General features: G+C 41.6%; 1 long non-coding RNA gene across 1 annotated transcript; it reads right to left on the reverse strand.

Moving 5' to 3' along the window:
* Positions 1-4555: 4555 nt before the first annotated feature.
* On the reverse strand, positions 4556-8625 carry LOC117535035. Its single transcript, XR_004567358.1, has 3 exons — positions 8573-8625; positions 5013-6488; positions 4556-4915 (listed from the first exon to the last, which is right to left on the reverse strand). It is a non-coding gene; the product is annotated as an uncharacterized LOC117535035 (long non-coding RNA).
* Positions 8626-21595: the final 12970 nt, after the last annotated feature.

A 21595-nucleotide genomic window follows, 5' to 3' on the forward strand; every position in this document is an offset into this window, starting at 1 on the left:
AGCTCTTAAATCCCTGCTTCCATTTGCCACCACATACGTCTGCGAGTCTGGCTTTTCTACATTGAAGGTATTGAATACAAAGCACAGATCACGTTTGTAAGTGGACAATGACATTCGTCTGGCACTGACAAACCTAAAACCTAGGATTGATAAACTGTGTAGGAGCCACCAAGCCCACCCCTCCCACTAGTGAGGGAACAGGTATACACAAAGAGACACACATAGTGAAATGACAAGGACTGTTTATAACTGAAGACACACTGAATGTAATGAATAAATGGCAAAACAAACAAAACATACTGTACATGTTAACTATTAATATTACTGTTGAATAGTATGTAAAATATATTACGAATATTTATTAAGAAGCTGTATGTTTAATTTATTACATTTGCCATCATAATGTACACATCATTAAAAAAAATTGCAACAGGGGGGTCCCTGCCAGAGGATAATGCTATATGGGGGTCCTTGGCATGGCAACGTTTGGGAACCCCTGGGTTAGCTATAGCTGCACTAACGGACATACGGAGCTGTTTGTTCCACAACAAGCTGGAGGGGAGCTCTCCTCTCAGACTGAGAGGCTCAAGTGAGCTAAAGGACTCTCTAAGTGTTTAGATAGTTCACTTTAGTCTAAGTTATCTCAGTGGGTCTCAAACGGTTTGGTCACAAATTATTCAAAAGATTATTTCCGCGGCACACTTTCATATGATCATTATCGTTATAAAAAAAATAAGAGAATAAAGGAAAAACAGTTATGAAATACTATATGGCAGTAAAAAAAGAATACAGTTTGAAAGGGGAGTGATTTGTAAAATATCCATAAAGAAAAAGAACATCTGCTTACAGTTGTGTTTCATCTGGGTGTTGAGAGATGTATCCATAGATCTCTTAATGTTGCTCTCAAAGTGCACCAGATTGATGCTTTCAATTTCAATATTTAAAAAAAATCTTCCCGGGGGAGCATCCTAGAGGAGGTGAGGACCCCCCCTAGAGGAGGTGAGGATCCCCCTAGAGGAGGTGAGGTCCGCTCCCCACTCGTAAAAAAAATAGCACTTTACCCCTGCCTATATGCCGTGAGCTGATTATCGAGCCTTCATTGTAACAGTCGCGGGTGCACTGTGTGTTTGCGTGTGGGGATTGCTTTTGTGCGTGCTCTATAGTGCCCGTAATAGTGTTCCCACTCAAAATACCTTCCCGCGCCTCTGTACCAACTACAAAATAAGCGGGTGTTAAAGTGTAAATGGACAACAAAACGGAAATGGAAATGAAAAGGCCTGATGGTGGTGCTAAATCAGAGCCTATAGAGAACCACAGTGACGCATCCTAAAACCCGTAAGTAAGTTAGCATTTTTACCACGTCCGGTTCCTTCGATAAAAAGCAATGCAATTTCTCCATAGGATTTTGGAAAATAGCTCCAAATAAGGTCTGTGTTTGACTCAAACTGAAGAGACAGATCACGTTTTGTTCTACGACATTAAATACATCAGCACTGACCCCGCTGGTGATTTTTGAAGAGTTTACGTGTCTAAAAAACGATGGTTGTTAACATGTGGCTGAATAGGACTACAGAAGTTGTTGAGGCCATTTTACGTCATTACACCGAACACGTAAAACACTCCCGCTAAGTTTGTTTGCCCTGTTCTGCTTGAAAGCAAGTACCTGCCTCCTGCAAACTGTTCAAACAAACACTTCAACTTGTACCATTTACAATATGTATGTTTGAATATGGATCTTAAGTTGGCGTGACGTTGAAGCAGCGACCCTGCTGTAGTTCCTTTATAGCATAACGTTAGCATTTTGCTTCTTGCGACTAGATTGATGCTTCGAAAATTATAAAAGTAGGATAGACATGTGGATATTATCCGGCTGAACAAAACGTGATCAGTCTCTTCAATGTGTTTCAACCACAGACCTTATTTCCAGCTATTTTCCAAAATCCTATGGAGAAATTGCATTGCGTTTTTGACGAAGGAACCGGAAGGAGTTTACATCCGAGTTTTAGGATGCGTCACTGCGGTTCTCTATTACCAGTTCTCAGTCTTTTTCTCATCATGCATCTTCTGTGTAGTGATCCAATATCGTACCATAGCCTTGGGCCCTTTAACAGTTATTACGAGCCCTGGCTCAGCCTTACTCACCAAGAGCCCAGCGCCTAGCCTTCTTACAGGCAAAGTCACTGATCAAGTCCTTGAAGTCCAGCTTTCTAGCCAACTGGCTTTCAATGGACAGCATGGCAAGACTGCAAAGCCTTATGGGCCACAGGGCTGCGGAGCCTAAAGATGGATCTGTTGGTCCTGGCACCAGGGGGAGGGACAACTGATTTAGGCCCATTTCCAAACCGCCCCCTACACCCTACCCCTACACCCTACCCCTCCGTTTGCGCGTTCATGCGGAGGGTCCGCCATATTAAGGGCTGTTCCAAAGCAACGAGTGTGGAGCGGTGTGGAGGGGGAGTGGGCTATCAAGCCCTCAAACAGCGAGACTGCAGCGGTGCTGACTTGAGACCAGTCTCTACCTGACCGGAGTCACGCTGTGTGTGTCCGTCGGGAAACAAGCTGCTAAAAAGTAGTTCCAGCAAACATCCACTGATAAACTACGATGTTAACAACGGAACAACCTCATGATGACCTCATATGTGTTTAACTTAGGATCATACCTGTGTTTAGTCTAGAAAAAGGTAAATGTGTGCATTTTATTATAAAGTTGTGTATATTTACAGACCGTTGCAAAAACTAAGAAGCTTATAAACATCAGGTTTAAAACTAAAAGAGCTTTGAGCTGCTGTATTTACTCCCTACCTCTGACAGGAGGGAGCCTCGTTGAGCTGCGAGTGTGGTTACAGACGGAGTTCACTCCATCACGGAGGGGTAGGGAGTGGTTTGGGATTTATCTGACAACTTTGGTTACTATACAAATTCTGCTTATTAGGTAAAACTAAATATAAATCAACTAATACATGAAGATTGACTTAAAACAATATGTTGAAATATCCAGCAACAGTAAATTAATTATTTGAATGAGCTCCACACTTACCAGCTGTGATGAACACATTTATTAATTAATAATCATTATCATGTCATCCCATATACATGATTCTAAAATGGTCCCTGACACTTAAAACCCTGTAAAGCACACATAGAAAAACATTAGCACATTTTTTTGGCCTTTCATATGTTGTTGTAGGGAGCCTCTGGTGCAGAAATGAAAGAGTTTTTAGGGAAATGTTGTAATATTGCATTTTTCTGTATTTCTACTCATATGGCGCGTTTCCACTGCAGGCCTCGCTCGGTTTGGTTAGGCCTTATTAGGCCCGGCTCACTTTAATGCTGCGCTTCCATTACAGTTTAGGAACTGGGGTAGTTACTATAGTAACGCAGTGTAGGCGGAGCCGTGACGTCATCTTCAATGAGCGCCCCAGAAAAACAACACAGCCGTTAGCTCTTAGCACTCAGAGCTCACCAAAGGTTAACCGAATATTTTCCGTCTATGACGGATTTTTTTTAACAATGACGGACAAATCTGAAAGCAGTCCGTCATTTTGACTGGTTAGAACAAATTCGGAACAGCGCCAAAGTTTCCCCGCAGCGAGGCTCCGGTGTTCTGCCGTGTTATGCATGCCCTCCAAAAAGGAAATTATACCGTTTCCAAACCTAACTTTGCCGTACAAATCATTGAAATGTCTGTGAGTTTTGGCTTTACGCTGTGCACGCTCCCGCGAGGTGCAGCAGCCATGCATAACACGGCGCATGTGAACTGTGAAGCTTCCCCCCCCCCAGAGTTGTGTAAAGGCCGATGGGTAATTCTGGATTTTGACGGAAGTTTTACGATCCTGTCCGTCAAAATGACGGGCAGCGAAAAAGTCTAGCGCAACCTCTGGAGCTCACAGCTCTTCATATCTGTTCAGAAACTAGACAAAAGTTAAACAAGTACAAACCACAGACTGCCTGTGTCATGGAGAATACAGTCGCTGGTTTATTTATGTCTGTATAGGCCGTTGCTGTGAGCGTGGACGGTCGGAGCATATATAACGTTAGCTTAGCCAAGCTCCATTTAGAAAACACGCATTTTAAAAGGGTTTTTCGCCTGCCGTCTGTCTGCAGACTTGTCAAAGCATTAATTCATGGTTTTTACTATCCGGTATCAGTATGTTGTTAATTCGGCATCATTTTTGAAACGTGTATTACAATTAAATCACGGTCAAATATGTTCATCTTGTTGTAGTTGTAGCCCCCTTGCCAGCGATTCTCTCTCTAGTTTAGCATACTCAGCCCGACTCAGCCTGGTTGTTCCTGGCCCTAGAACCACAATTTTATGGGGCCAGAAAAATTGTGAATTAGGACCCGCTAGCCGGTACTAGGCCAAGTGGAAACGCAACCAAAAACGGGCCCCGCACGGCTCGGCACGCTTAAAGCGAGCTACCCGCTGCAGTGGAAACGTGCCAATATTGTCTGAATAAATGTATTGAACAACTAAGGGTTAATTTGCAGGATTGATTGCTTACTTAGCCCCATATCAGTATATATCATGAATAATAATCACACATCAGTCATATTTTTTATGAATAGTCATTTATTCAATAATAATGCAATGGTAGTCCCAAAGACAGTTCCTGTCGTCAGAAAAACACAGACGGACGTCACACTTGCTGCATTGGGTGTTTGTGTACCCTTTACTGCAGTGTCTGCAGCGTCCTCTCTTTGTCTTCACTGGAAAATGTGCCACTAGGTCCTTGCGTACATCCAGTGGAGGCTGTGATCTCTTGGATGGGGCCCAGCTTGGTGGACTCCCATCACCTGAGGATGGTCTCTTCTGAGCATTCAACGGGCTCCTTGATGTCACCGTCGGTGCTGGGCTCCCGTTGCCTGAAGATGGTTGTCCTCTCTTGGGTGTTTTCAGAGGAGTTGTGTTCACCTGATTAGAACAGAATCAATTTAGATACATGTCAAAAATATTACAGTGAAATATATATATATTTTTCAAATGGCAAATAGCAGAAATGCATTCTTACCAGGATGAGAGAGGATGCTAGATCTGCCTGAAACTGTCTCCTGTTCAGGATCTCCAGCTCCATCTTTAGAGCGCTGCAGTCCCGCTTGTAGAGGAGCCAGGCGTTGATCACAGCAAGGATGATGGTGTGCCAGAAGATGTACACGTACCAGCGTCAGGATTTCATGGGGAACTTGTATTTGGCCGTAAATGAGTCCAACAAATCCACACCTCCCGTGTACTTGTTGTAAGTACCCACAATGTAAGGCCTCTCAACTTCTATGTAGGTTTTGTTGGCTTTGTCCCAGCGTGGAATTTTCTGCATAGGGGCCGCTCTGCTGTCATACCATTTGACAGCACAGATGTTGTGGTTGGTCTCCACTCGGATGTCAAAGCTTCCTCACCCTTTTTTCTTCAAGCTCTTCTCGTCTTCAAGGTTACAGTTGGGTAAGCGCACCTGCCTGGCTGTTCCCACGTAATGAATCCCACGATCAAGGAGCTTCACTACCAATGGGACACAGGTGAAGTAGTTGTCTGCGTAGACCTTGTAGTTCTGACCTTCTGGAAGCGTGGAGGCAAGCTTCATCACAACATCACCTGACAATCCAAGTTCAGACTTGGCTCGTATCCCATTGACACTGCCTTGGTACACATCAAAGTCACAGATCATGCCAGAGACTCCAGTTCTCACCCACACTTTGAATCCCCATGGGTTTGGCTTGCCTCGCATGTATTGCTTAATGCTACTGAATTTCCCCTTGAAAGGAATCACCATCTCACCCACAGAGTTGTGTTCTTCTGGTACCACCTGCAGGCATTTCTCTCTGAATGTATCAAGCCAGGGTCTGACTTTCCAGAGTTTGTCTTTCTTTTCCATCTCTGACACTGTCAAGTTGTTTACAAAATGTAACAATGTCAACAGATATTGGAATCTGTTGCGTGCCATCACATCAGAAACAGGGGAATACCGTGTGTCTGTCTCCCAATACATACGGACTCCAGACATTTGTACTAGGCCCATCTTCAGGTACATGCCAATCAGTTTCTCAATTTCCTTTTTATTTGTGTTGATGGATGTTTCATTCTTTTGAAAGCTGTACTCATTTGTGTTGGTTACCAAAGCCTGAATCATGCCTTCTGACACAAACTTCTGGAAGTACTCCAGTGGTGTGTGGAGGGAAATGACATTCTCTGTGATATCTGGACCAGCAAAATCAGTATTGGGACTGATAAAATCTTTTTTCAGCCAGCGATACCTGTCATGTCATGGGTGTGTTTATGTGGTTGGGGCTCGATGTCCACATAATCACTGACTGGGCGGTCATTGGGTTGTTGGTTTACTTTGTCCACTTGTCCACAGACATCTTCAACTGCCTCTTCTTCACTCGTAGCAGTGTCACTGTCCTCTGATTCCATCTCAAAATCACTTTCTCCGTGTTGGATGGCAGCAATCACATCCTGCACACTGAATCGAGGACATCTCTTTGCTGGTGGCATTCTGAAATGGAAAAAGTAATTAATAAATATGTATCAATAATATATGCTTATTATATTGTAGCAGATTACCTGAAGGAATAGATAGGGTGGTGGGACAAGTGTTCATTCTGTCTGGCTAAGCCTATTATCATACTAAAAGGAATGCATGCACCACCCCCTTCCAGGTGTCCCGATGCAACAAGCATCTGAATCCTATTTACATTGTACACTTGAGTCACACAATACTACCTGGCTTAGCCTATTATCATAATAAAAGCAATACCTACACATACATGCAGATAAAGGGTTGCCAACTCTCACGCATCTGGCGTGTGACACACGCTTTCACTCTCAATCTCACGCTCTCACGCTGCCCAAACTATTCTCACGCCAAAAACAAGATGAACCGGCGATCGTTTTTGGTTGGTTATTTTTGGCTGGGGTAGGCTACAGCCATACCAAGAAATGGCTTAGCCCCAACATGAAAAATGATGTTAAAGTAAGCAAAATAAAGTCCGCCAACTCGCGCGGAGTAAATTGCACAGACAGCAGTTAGTAAGATTGATTTCAGTAGCCACTTGTCTCGTTGTCTGGAAATACCGAAGACTAGAAACGGTTTTGAAAACTTTTGTCACATAGTGATTGTCTTCTCAATAGAACATCTTTGATAATGTCTTCTGGCCAATCAGAACCAAGATAATGGCGTGGTGTTGTTGCAGGAAGTCCAGACGGAGAATACTTTTGCTGTAGTACATCTCTATACATCGATACAACATTACATGTTGATAGAAATCAACACGTAATGAAATAAGACCCCACGGTGTGATGATTGATAGGTGTGTGGGCTGTCTTTCATTTTGACACTCAGAACAATGGGGGCTATCCACCCTTATCCACAATGTAAAGTAATTCACACAGCCTCTTCCCTCTTCTCTCTGTGAGGAGCAGCAGGTTCAGCTTTCAGAACAAAGTAACAAAAAAGGCATTCATTTTTTTTAAATATGTCGTGTAGTAATAGATTTATTTATTTTTCTTCTCAAGAGAGTACCAGAATGTGTATTTCATGTTAGTATTTCAAAAAATCTCCTGGGGGAGAATCCCGCAAACCCCCCTGCAGGGGTTGGGTTTTCAGTATGTCAACTCTTTCACTTGTGGGAAAATTGCAGGATTGGCTCCAGGTCGCCCTTTTTATTTACTACAAGACAGATGTGCCTTTTTATTTCATACAGTTCAATTTTGATTGAGACAGGGAAATAATCTAAACCTCACGCATGGCGTTTCACTGTCAAGGGGAGCGTGTATGTAATTACATTGCAAATACCAGAGGTGGGACCAAGTCATTGTTTTGCAAGTCCGAGTCAAGTCTCAAGTCTTTACGCTCAAGTCTGAGTCAAGTCTCAAGTCTTTGCGCTCAAGTCCAAGTCAAGTCTCAAGTCAGGTTGGGCAAGTTCAAGTCAAGTCCAAGTCCTAAACTTTGACAAAACGAGTCATAAACAAGTCATTATGTGCTTTTCACCAAATGTAATGACACCGATCAACAGAATAATACTTAATAATCAAACTGCTCTTTATTAGTCACATTAATCATTTTGGACAACTATTCATACTGTATAGTAATCACTAGTGCTGGGGGGAAACGATTATTTTGAAAACGATTAATCGGGCGATTATTTGATCGATTAGTCGACTAATCGAACGATTATTTTTCTGTTGTTCAATTCATAAAAAACGTAATGTAAAAAAAACGTAATGTAAACAAAAATGTTTTCACGATACTGTGTCTCAGGGGATCTTAATATTTAAGAACCTATTAATGTGTTATACCAGATTAACGGAAATAATCTCAGCTAACTGACGATACAAACCATGTTTACCAAAACAAAACACAAGTCTCATAAGAAGCATCTAAATGACCCCTGAGCGAAAAATGCTAACGGACATTGGCACAGATCTCAAGATAAAAGTACCCTTATTATTTATCGTAGCTGCACATACAATATATCCGATTAAAGCTGAGACTCCACAGATTATGTAGGTACATAGTATCATCACTGAGTAATCCGGACTCGCGACAGGGGAAGCAAATACAGTCATCACAACACGTACCTTCACAGAGCTTCTAGGGAGATCGTCTCACCGCCGTAGCTGTCAATCTGATCAAAATACGTGTTCAATGGCATTAAAATGAGAAAAAACGCGGCTGAATCGGTTAATCCATAGGTTTTTAACGTCTATGTATACAAAAATTATTGAATTTATAATCCATAATTCCATTTTAAATCGGAGAGCAAATGCTAGCTGCTAATGGTTGCCACCACAGCTAGCTGCTGCTTCCGGTCAAGCAGCAGTCTCAGTGAGATATAAATATATAAATATCTTTGCGTTTTGGACTAACTTTAAAATATTCCCATGCTTTTGAAGACCTGGGGCGAGATGTTTTCGTTTGAGGGCTTCGTGCGCAATCCTGTGAGGAGGAGTTGGTAGCCGTTTCCGTCTCCATTGTGTTAGAAGTGCGATTGCGAACTGCTTGTTGCTTTGGGTGACCCACGTGTGTGTGGCGTCATACAGTCTATGGTGGCGACGCGTCGACGCGGAAATATGTCGTCGACGATATTTTGAAATCGACGCGTCGACGTCGTCGACGCGTCGCTACAGCACTAGTAATCACATTACCTGAGCCCTTGAGTTGCCTAGAGCAAAATAGTTACGGCATATATTTAGTAATTTTAATGTTAACAGATCATTGATGCAATAACATTTTGACCCAATTTGCCTGACTTGACACATGGAATAAAACATGGGCGTCGGAAGCATCCTCAATGTGGGTGAGACAATTTAACAGGGGGTGTGGGCAGGTGGTGGACCTCACCTCCTCTAGGGGGGTCCGGGGGCAAGCTCCCCCGGGAAGATTTTTATTAAAATGTTGAAGTTAAATGCATCAATCTGGTGCACTTTGAGAGCAAAATTAGGGACTAAATCTATGGCAGTCAGTAGGGGCTTGGACTGTGAGCCGTACGGTCACCGGTTCAAGTCCCCGACCAGACCTATTTGGAGTGTGGACTTCTACTTGGAGAGGTCCCAGTTCACCTCATGCCCTGCCGTGGTGCCCTTGAGCAAGGCACCGGGCATCCCCCTTCCCCCCTCACTCCCATTGTCCCCGGTGCGCTGTACATAGCTTTCCCACTGCGCCGAGTACTAGACTCCTGGTACTAGGATGGGTTAAAAGCAGAGAACACATTTCACTGTGTGTGCTGTGTGCTCTGGATGTGACCATTAAAGAGGGTTTCATGTGACACATTCTTTTGTCTTCTAGTCTCTTGGGGCTTGTTCTCCTTCGAGTCTGGATGACTAGGAGGTATTGCATTAGGATGAGTATTTATTCTCTTTTTTCTCTTCTTGATGATTATTCTTCTGGCTATCCTCTTCTTTCTTCTTCTTCTTCTTCTTCTCTTCTTCTTCTTCCTTCTTCGTCTTTTCTCTTCTCTTTCTTCTTCTTCTTCTTCTTCTTCTTCTCAAACACACCCATATAAAACCAGAAACTGTAAAACAGATTAACTTTTTCTTTCATACATTTTATTTGAACAGCAAGTGGAGGCCATATATAGTGACTGCACCCGAAAACAATAAACCTGCTAGCTAACTAGCCTAAACTCAGTAACAGAATGTGGGCAACACGTTCTTCTCCACAGCCGCGCGACCTCTGAGTCAGACGTCACTTCCCCCTTTTCTATTTTACGGGTACAGCCGTACAGCCACTCCCCCTGAACCCTGTTGTAACAACATAATCAACTTTTTGGGGATGCAGCTTGGGATGTGAGGACATGGCTTAGAAAGGGCGTGTCGCCTTCTGTCCTGCCAGTGTTGGCACTAGGCGCTTTCACACTGCGGTACTTTTCCTACAAAGGTTCATGTGAACTCTTTTATCGCGTTCACACCAAAAAGAGCCGGTACTAAAATTAGTTCATGTGAACCTTTTTACCCCCTCGAAAGTCCCTGCTAGAGAGCAGGGACTTTCGAGGGGCTCTTTTGTGAGAAAAGAGCTATATTTCTGATTGGCTGGGCGGATTGCAAACCACGCCCCGTAAAACTCCCAAAAAGTTTTGTGAAGCCGCCATTTTATTATCCTCGCATTAGCATTATTAGCATTAGCATTAGCCCAGCGCAGAAACGCAGAGAGACTAACTTATGGCAACACAAAATAAAACATGGGAGCGGTGGAGATGAGGAGGTGTCGGCGTTCTAGCAATTTACTCGGAAGGCTTCAGTAGAAGCTGCTGGGAGTCCCAGCAGCTTCTACTGAAGCCAGTCCCTAACTCCGGGGACTTCCGGCCGGGGACTTTGGGCGGCAGTATACGCCGTGAAGTGGTTTGCGGCCTGCCAGTAAACCCAAAGCAGAAGAAGAACAAGTGACGTCAGCGGCTTCATTTGCCTAATCCACCCCCAGGGACTTTTTCCAGTGTGAACGCGATCTGTACTTAGTTCATGCGAACTAAAGAGTTCACATGAACTAAGTTCACATGAACCTTTGTGGGAAAAGTACCGCAGTGTGAAAGCGCCTAGTGCCTTTCACGCACCGCCTTCACTGTGTTTACCTTCAGAAACATTAGAAAGGCTAAAGAGCGGTGTGGCTGATGTGTTTTAACCTCACACACCACTACACACACACACACACACACACACACACACACACACACACACACACACACACACACACACACACACACACACACACACACACACACACACACACACACACACACACACACACACACACACACACACACACACACACACACACACACACACACACACACACACACACACACACACACACACACACACACACACACACACACACACACACACACACACACACACACGATTTAAACGCAGACTTTTGTTCCTCCATGTTACATTGTTATTGTTTCACTGAGCGGACCCGCACATTCTTTTCAAACGCTCCCCTTTTTGGTCCATCTGCGCGGTTTTGTGCGCTGTGATGATTCGACTGTACCTTTAGTAATGAATATTAAATGTTGTGAGGAAATCTTACCACCAATAATTCCAATAAGTAATCCAAAATGTATTCACTTCAGGTTTACGAAAGTAACTGTAATCAGATTACTCGTTTTTCAAATATAACGCGAGCTGAATACAGTTACTTGATTTTTGTATTCTGATTACGTAACGCCGTTACATGTATTCCGTTACAACCCAACCCTGGCCACACCCCACTGGGCTGGGCTGGGCCGGAACACTTACAAATGTGGGCCGGTAGGATTTAGGCAAAAAAAAAAGATTTAAATTCTTTTTTTTAAAATAAACTTTATTTATTTTTTTGGACACAGCACCGGCCCACCGGGGAAACTCCCGGTATTCCCAATGGCCAGTCCGCCCCTGTTTGTATATATTGTATATACATCCTATGCTAAGGTCCCACTACTGACACGATAGCAGTCATTTAGTGCGCATATGTGTAATTAATTGATATCAAAATCTCACTCTAGCCAGGTACCCAAAGTTGGCAACCCATAAACCAGTTCAACAAGTCACACAATGCTGCCTATTATCATAATAAAAGGAATACCTACACCGACCCATGCAGCCAGGTAAAACAGTTCAACAAGTCACACAATGCTGTCTGGCTAATGATAACAGGCTAATTATCATACTAAAAGGGATACATCCAAGTTTCCCAACACATTTCAGAAATAACTGTTTCTGCCAGAACCATAGAAGAGTTAAATGTATTTGTGTAACTAATTAACTGATAAGAATCAAGTAGAGTTTAAAATATTGCTACAGATATAATTTCACATAATGCTATCAGAGATAAAGTATTCATTTATTCAATTCTGGTCTTAATTCAACATCTTTAACAGAAGACACATTTAGAACTTAGTTAAAATAAATTATCAAAGACATTATATTTATATTAGTGTTTTATTTCCACATGTGAACATATAAGAAGGGCAGGGTCCATGTGTAAGGTGCACATGCTATTTTGCTACCACACTGACCCAGGTACGTAACTTTGCAACAAAAACATAAGCCGCTCAAAATCAAATTTGATGAATGTATTCCACAATAATACATATTCAATTAAATTCAAAACCTTTATTTATCCAGGTAAAATCCCATTGAGATCAATGATCTCTTTTTCAAGGGAGACCTGCAGCAGTAGGTTCCACAAGAAGACATGAACAACAAAAGGACATCATACAGCAAAATGTACAGGGATTACAATTTACATATTTAACCACAAGTACAGGTACCAACAACATCTGATTTTGTAGCATCCAACCGAGCTTTAAAAACATGTAGTGGTACTAGCTTGGTAATTTTCCATTCTTTTTGCAGACTGTTCCATGTTAGTGGAGCTGCACATCTAAAAGCTTTCTTCCCTAAGACAGTCCTAGCACTTGGCACATTTAATAAAACCACAGCATGCGATCTCAGGCAATAATTACTTTCAATTCGCAGAGAGATCAGGGAGCAGATATAAGATGGTAGTTTATCCAACATGGTTTTGTAAATGAAAAAGTACCAGTGACTGAGCCTCCGTACAGTAAGTGATGGCATAACCGCCTTGGTATACAGGGTACAGTGATGCGTAAGTGCTTTACAATTTGTCAAAAATCTCAGTGCACTGTGATACGCAGCATCTAACTTGCTCAGGTAATTGGCAGGTGCATTCATATATAACAAATCACCATAATCCAGCACAGGTAAAAAGGTCACAGTGACTAGCCTTTTCCTGGCCTCAAGCGAGAAACAGGACTTATTTCGGTAAAAGAAACCTAGCCTAACCCTCAGCTTTTTAAGCAGGTTATTGACATGAAGTTTAAAAGTGAGACAGTCATCAAGCCAGATACCCAAGTATTTGTAACAGGTAACCACTTCAAGTTGTATTTCTTGCGTAGTTACAATATCCAAAGCAGTCTCTGGTGTATTTTTAGCTTTAGCTTTAGAAAAGAGCATTACCTTGGTTTTATCCACATTTAAAAGAAGCTTTAGTTCAGAGAGCTGAGTCTGAATAATGTTAAAAACAGCCTGTAATTTAACAACAGCCTCGTTAATCGAGGGACCTGCACAGTACATAACGGTATCGTCCGCATAAAAATGTAAGGTTGCTCCTTCGACATTTTCACCTAAACTATTAATATAGATAGAGAATAATAGCGGACCTAAAACTGAACCTTGTGGTACACCATTAGTGATGTTTAACCACTCAGAAGACAGCCCATGAAACTGAACACATTGGGACCTTTCAGAGAGGTAGTTTACAAACCACCCCACTGCATGGCTGGACATGCCTATACTGACCAGCCTTTGCTTCAAAATGCAATGATCGACAGTATCAAAAGCTTTGGATAGGTCAACAAATAGAGCTGCACAACTCTGCTTATTATCTAAAATACTCGTAATATCATTTACCACTTTCATTGTGGCAGTGATGGTGCTATGTTGCTTTCTGAAGCCTGACTGATGTTTAGACAGGATGTCATTGTTACATAAAAACTCCTTTACTTGTTCACTCACTAAGCGTTCAAGAACCTTGGCCAGAACTGACAATTTAGAGATGGGTCTATAATTGTTTAATAAGGTGGCCTCCCCTCCTTTTAGTAGTGGCAGGACATAAGCTGACTTCCATACTTTTGGGATTTTGTTCGTGCTGAGGGAGAGGTTAAAAAGAGTAGTAAGAGGTGGAGCAATAAAATCTGCAGCTATCTTTAAAAAGAAAGGTTCTACGTTGTCCGGACCAGCCGGCTTTTTAGGATCTAGCTTGGTTAAGACTTCACGAACAACATCAACAGTAAAAGGAGTAAAACTGAAGGGGTTTTCCAGACCACATTGTTCTGAGTCACCGACTGTGGTGTTCACAGAAGCAGAATTAGAAACAGAATGAAACAGAGAGCCACAGGACACAAAATGCTCATTAAAACAATTTAGTATGGTGGTCCTATCCGATATAGTGCCAGATACTGTGGTAAGGCACGGAGGTAGCTCATTACGGATATCACCGGTGGATATCGATTTTATGGCTTTCCAGAATTTTCTAGGGTTGTTCAGGTTCTTCGTGGTAACTGACAGATAATACTTAGATTTAGCACTTTTGACATGTGAAGTGAAGCTATTTCTTAGCTGCCTAAAACGCAGCCATTCTACCTCTGAGCCTGAATTCCTAGCCTTTGCCCAGGCCTTGTTTCTCTCATGTAGGAGAATAGATAATTCAGCAGAAAACCAAGGATTGTCTCGTCCCTTCACTCTAAATTTACGTAGGGGTGCATGTCTATCTATAATTTTCATAAAACCAAGATAAAAATAAGACCATGCGGTTTCTACATCAGCACACAGATCGATTTTTCCCCAATCAAACCCAAACAGATCATGCACAAAACCCTGCTCCACAAAATGTTTGATGTCTCTCTTGATGATAATACGAGGTTTAACCTTTTGGACCTTAGTGTCCCTAATTGTGGCTACAACACAGTGGTCACTCAGATCATTCGCAAATACTCCCACAGCTGAGTATTTATAGGGAACATTAGTTAAAATGAGATCAATTAGTAATCATATTACATATGTACATGTTCTAGACATTGTAATAATCACAACAATATTTGAGGCATTTTACTTACTTGAATCTGACAAATCCAGTCCAATGAAACAGAGATGTTGCTTGTTTGAAGATTTGGAAGTTGTGTGAGTGTATGCTCCCGAGGGCGGGACCAATAGTATACACACATTTACTACCCAATAGCATTGTGAGGCTGAACAAAAGGACCGTTTGACTATGTAAATGTAGTCTTTAAAAAAAAGAAGAAGCATTTACTGACTTTTTTATGATAGCTTAAAGTGATGTTGTAAAATAACAACCGGGAAGAAAGAGAAAAGTCTTCCTATCAGTCGAGAGAATATATAGATGCATTTTTCCAAATCACCTGAGCATAATGTGAGTTTGCAGAAAGAACTCTATGTAGACTAATCAAAGGGGGATTGAGGAGGAATGTCAGCCCCATGTGCCATCTCAAAGAACCAGGAAGCATCGATCAGTTTCTCTTAACACAACTCACATTTAATAAACACTCCTTGTTCATTCCAACAGCTGTGCATTTAAAGAACATTTCATTAAAGCTCAAATCAACACACAGATTAAAGACAATAACACAGAATTTGATTCTCCTGCACTTCTCCAGGTATTGGTCGAAGGTGAAAGTCAAAAGCATGTTCTAATAAAATTCACTTTAAACCTCCGGCCCTCCGTCACACTGCTTCTTCTTTGGATGGAAAGTGCACTGAAAAAACTGAACCGTTGACATTAATAAAATGTTTCATGTCCACAAATTTCACATAACTGTATTAGCTTAGTTGAAAGCAATAATATTAAGTTGAACCACATATTTGTATTTAAACTTAATATCATCGCTTTCAACTAACCTAATACAGTTATGTGAAATCTGTTGACATGATACATTTAATTAAAGTCAACGGTTCAGTTTTTCCAGTGTGGTGATTGGTTAATAAGTTACAAACATAAACAAAAAAAATTACACAAATATAATGTATAACAGAAACAGATTATTTAACAATTAGCATAGCATTTCTGCTATGAAGATATCAATTGTGTCCACAATGTCGACGTTTCCACATCTTTCAGAAATAAACATGGAGAGGTTTATTCAGAATATGGGAGCATTCTCCAGAGCTTTGACTTGGGTGGCGAAAACCAGAACTCTTTTCTCCACTTCGGTGTTGATGTCGGCCTGCGAGGCCTGCGGGTTCTGCTGGAGGAACTCTGAGATGCTGAGGATGCACTCTCTCTGAGGAAACACACAAACACACAATGAGCCTCATGATGAAGTACAAAGTGGAAAGAGCCCTTCAGATGTTTCACTTCTATTAAAAAATGTGTGTTTATGGGGGAATATGCATATCCAGGCGCTACTGGAGTGACAGTCCGACAGTGAATTACCGACTTCCCGCCGGTGGACCATGAGCTGCATCGGCTACCACTCTGCTGAACCACAGTGGCATTATACAGATAAGAGCAGCGCTATGTTAGCAACAAATATGTTGTATCGTGCCTAAAAGCTGCTGTGTCATGTAAAGCAGGTCAAACAACAAAAAACATCCAACGTTAGGATTTTCTTTACTTTTACAAACTGGTTAGTAAGTGGTTCACAAGTTGAACCTGCTGCAAACCAAAGAAGCCCTGGCACAGATCTAAAATGGGGTATGTGTGTGACTGTGTGTAAATGACGAAACAAAGTTGCCTTATTTAAAAAGAATAACATAATTCATTTCATAGTTAAATTCAATAAATAAAGACTTTTTTAATGTAATATTAAAATCGTTAAAATATGGCATGATTTAATACAGTTTTGTTGTATATGTTGTTACACCAATAAGCAGACAGAGAACTACTAATGTGTTGTGACCATAAGTGTTTGTTGTTTCTTGTGCCTAATGTTTGCTCATGTACTGGTACTGCATATTGTTTTGACGCACTGGGCAACTCAACAGGGTTGACGTCTTCATTGAAGCTCTGCTGTAGTCTGTGACATAAAGTTATCAGCAGAAAAGGAACCTTAAAGATTCAAATAATCACCTTTCACGGCCAACAAGGTATTTGTTTCATGTTTTCATGTGGGCGCCATGTCCTATTTTTATTCATATATTTGTATGTGTAGCACTACACTGTGCTAATGTGTTTGGCTATGCATATACGGAACAAGGGAGGCTACAAGAATAAACGCCAAGATTAAACCGACCTGTGTCTGTGTCGTGAACAGTGTTGGGAGTAACGCGTTACTATAACGCCGTTATTTTTGGCAGTAACTAGTACTCTACCGCATTACTTTTTAAATTCAGTAACTCAGTTACCGTTACTACATGGTGCGTTACTCCGTTAGTTTTTTTATATAGTCAACAGCCAGGCGAACAGAGATGAGAGTAAATGTACTTAGATACTTCCTGTGTCACATGCAGAGACGGGCAGTGGGCGTGTTTGTGTTGTTTACTAACAAGACTATCATGGCGGCGGCGGAGCTCAAGTCTAGTTTCTCCACCTGGAGATATTCTCACTATTTAACTTTTGTCGAGCACAAAGAAAAGAACGTTTTAGTTAAATGTAAGTTGTGTCTTGGCGGGTCAAAGATCCTATCTACTGCCCAAACCAATAATTCAAATCTCTTCTGCAAAAACAACATGCTGGGACGAAGCTAGTAGCTAAGACCACAGAGACTCAGCCGACGCCACTCCACCTCCACCTAAGCAACAGCGGCTGGATTTTAACCAAGGGACTGCTGGCCAGGGAAAAGTCGATAAAGCCATTGCACGGTATGTTGTAGAACACATGCAGGCTATTGCTACAGTGGAGTCACCCGCTTTCAGGGAGCTAGTTAGCATGATACCATGTCCGGGCGGTACACGCAGTGGCGTTTTTATATGTACAAAAGTGGTGGGGCACACAAAACTTAGATGTCTATATATAAGCTTCTGAGGTTCATGGCTGGTGAGGCTCTGACTCTTCAGGTTTACAAATATTATATTTTGACCTAAATCAAAATATAATATTATTTTCAAAAGCTTTTTTTGTCTGATGCTTCAATTAATTTTAAACAGACAGTTCAACAAAAGGATACCCAAACAATTTAATTTTATCATTTAAATATTGAATTGTTCTCTCTTAGTAAGATCCCATTTTCATGGCGGTGGTAAAATTGCAGTCTTACCTTGACATGAAGATGAAGTCCATTTGCCTATCCTTCTGGACAAAAATCTCTATTACTTTTTTGTAAAAGTCCTCCTTATGTTCTTGTAGTTTCAAAAGTCTATCATAAATCTGATCTAATCAATAGATTTATGATTCGAAAATTATAAAAGTAGGGTAGACATGTGGATATTATCCGGCTGAACAAAACGTGCATTTATCTAACAGCTATGTTTCCCACAGATCTTATTTGGAGCTATTTTCTAAAATCCTATGGAGAAATATCATTGCTTTTTTGTGGAGGGAAGCCATGCGCAGTTTATTTCCGGGTTGTAGGACGCCTCACTGCAGCTCTCTCTCCTCCTCTTCACACACCACACTTTTCGCGGCACACGTACTTACAGCCAATCAGCTCTGAATGATGTGAGATGACGTATGGTGGGGATGGCAGCTCTATGCCCCTATGGTCATTATTTTTTTGCCACACACATTAAATAGGACAATACTCTGAGCATGCGCAGTGTAGTTTTTACAGTCACCATTGACTTAAACAGGGAGAGGGAGGGGCAGGATCGGGTTTTGTCCCACATGGCTCTAAACAGCTCAATAGGCACACACTGTAGACACTAATTAGAAGAACACAGACTAAAACAGCAATGTACAGACGAATCAGATGATTAAACATGATCTTAAAATATATTTTATATATTTTTTAATTTATTTTTTGCATTTTTTTGTAATCATTACTTTTAATACTTTCTGCTGACACTAGGTGGGGCTGTGCCCCACCTGCCCCTAATGACCAGTCGCCACTGGGTACACGGCATATGGGACGGAAAACTTTTTCCAACTACCTGGAGAAAGAATATACAAAAATGGAAAGCCAGCTAATATCGATGCAATCCAGATTGCTTATAATGCATGTCAAGTTGATCAACAGATTGTATTATTCTCCAATGCAATAACAGTACTGAAATGAAGGCTATAAGAGCATTAATGGGAGCCCTTTTTTCAAGTAACTAAAACGTTACTTTTCACAGTAACGCATTACTTTTTGGTGTAAGTAATCAGTAAAGTAACTGAGTTACTTTTGAAATGAAGTAACTAGTAATGGTAACTAGTTACTGGTTTTCAGTAACTAGCACAACACTGGTCGTGAAGAGAGCTACACTATGTCTGAATTTGATCCAGAGACGGAGCCCCCTGCAGGCAGCAGGCAGGTACCTTATAAGCGTCCACTTTGTCCTGGCCGGTGAACCGATTCAGCAGCTCTCTGCCGACCTGGACACCCGTCACTGCCGCCAAAAAAGTCCGGTCCTCGTCCGTCTGAGAGGAAAGCCAGCGCAGTAGAGCCATCTGCAGAAAGGAGAGAGACATTTTATCATTATGGGTGCTTTGTGTCGTGTGCTGTGTCTCTCTCCCCTCTACCCCTGATTGTCTTCCTCCAGGTGAATCCTAGTCCCTAACCAGGCCCTGCATGAAAAAGTGTTGATTATATTTCACATCATTAATCCAGATCTGCAAAGCAACTAAAGATAATATAATTATAAATAAGTGTAGTGGAGTAAAAGTACACGATTTACTGAATTATACTGGGGTAGAGGTAGAAAGTAGCAGAAAATGAAAATACTCAAATAGTGTACAAGTACCTTCAAAATTGTACAGTAATTCAGTAAATGTACTTAGTTACTTTAAACCAATCGTGTTAGGAGATGTGCTCCTTTGTTACTCTTTGTATTGTTTACTTTTATCACTTTCTTTGATTTTTGCCAAGTGGCTGGCTAGTGAGCTCTCTTTGATTTTGAGCTCAACATATTTGGGTTTTGCAAATCTGTTCCCTCTTTCTTTATTTCTTTGGTTATTAAATCTGTTGGGTTGTTACTCTCCGGTTTGCCCTATATTATTAGGTCTGGGTCTAGATCTGGATTAATACTAGTGCTGCATACCGGTACGCCGAACCGGTACTGGACTTGTAAAAAGTTTCGGTTCAAGTCCGGTTAAAACCGGAACGTCGGGAACCGGTACTTGGACTTGCAAAAAAACTAGCACTTACGTATATTCTGGTGTCTGTGGTTATTTAAACATTCCCTGATAAACGTTATTCAGCGTCAATAAATGAGTGCTAATCCCAGTGTGCTCAGTGTACAACATCACATGCCATTCTTTCACACACAGTGACGTCACAAGCTACCCACAATGCAACGCGCGCCATATATATATATAAATACGCCATTTTCCTGGAGGTGCAATTATCCTGGAGCGCACTAGTTTTTTTTTCTGAATTAACGACCGAAGAAATCGCTGCATGTCTTCGGATTACATCTCTGGACGAGGGGGGGTGCTCTAGGTCGTTACCAGCGTAAACTAGAGCTGTGTGGGTTGTCGGATTGCCTTTACAGACTGCCTGCAGATGTATGGAAAAACAACCCTCGAAAGTGGCCTTCGTCGATTTTGGCTGCATCTACGTCTATTTTCTGGAAACACCAGGTGAATACCCCACTTGTCACAATAATATTATCATGCCATTGCATATATGTGGTATTTTAGAGTTGACTAGATATTGATTAAGGCAATAGACTATGATATTCTGGTTGCACCTCGTGTGAAATGGCGGATACCGGAAGTACGGTGTCGCCCTCGGCCCAATACCCGTATTTGTGTGTGAAAGAATTTCACCTTCGATTCACGGTTTGAAAACGTAGCATTTCGCCACATGCTAATGCTAACCGGAAGTGAATAATTTTCAGAATAAAAGTATTAAGTTAATAGTGTGAACTTCCGGTTTTTTCAGAATAAAACTGATTTAAATGAAATAGTGTATTTAATTCAAAATTACGCCATATCAACATTGATTTTAATTTCTAACAGTATGTATGTACATCACTATGTATGTAGTATGTACTGTATAATGTACACATGTAGAGTTGTAGAAAATACATGGTGTACATACAGTACAGTACACTACAGTGTAGTCTATACTGTATAGTAGGTGTGTAACAGTGTAATGCGTATAGTCTACTCCAGTGGTTCCCAAACGGTGTGCCGCGGCACACTGGTGTGCCGTGAGGCAAGTCAGGGTGTGCCGTGGGATTTTGTGACAACCATACGTTATTATTGCAATATACAACTACACAAAAATAATTTTTTAATTTTTAATTTACTATATCAGTACTTTGTAGGTTTATATGTACGTAATCTGCGCGACTTGCGCGTCCACATCTCCACGTGCAGTGCTGCATAAACATGGCTGAGTCAGCGATAACTTTCGAGGGGTGGAGGTCTGCCCATTATTTTGAGTTCGTCCGAAGAATAGACAGGAATGTGACGGTGAGGTGCAAACTGTGTCCAGGCCAGAAGCTGTTATCCACTGCTGGAAACACCACGTGGTCAAACCTCAACAAGCACCTGCTAAG

Source organism: Gymnodraco acuticeps, unplaced genomic scaffold (genome assembly GCF_902827175.1).
Source record: "Gymnodraco acuticeps unplaced genomic scaffold, fGymAcu1.1, whole genome shotgun sequence".
Taxonomy (NCBI): domain Eukaryota; kingdom Metazoa; phylum Chordata; class Actinopteri; order Perciformes; family Bathydraconidae; genus Gymnodraco; species Gymnodraco acuticeps.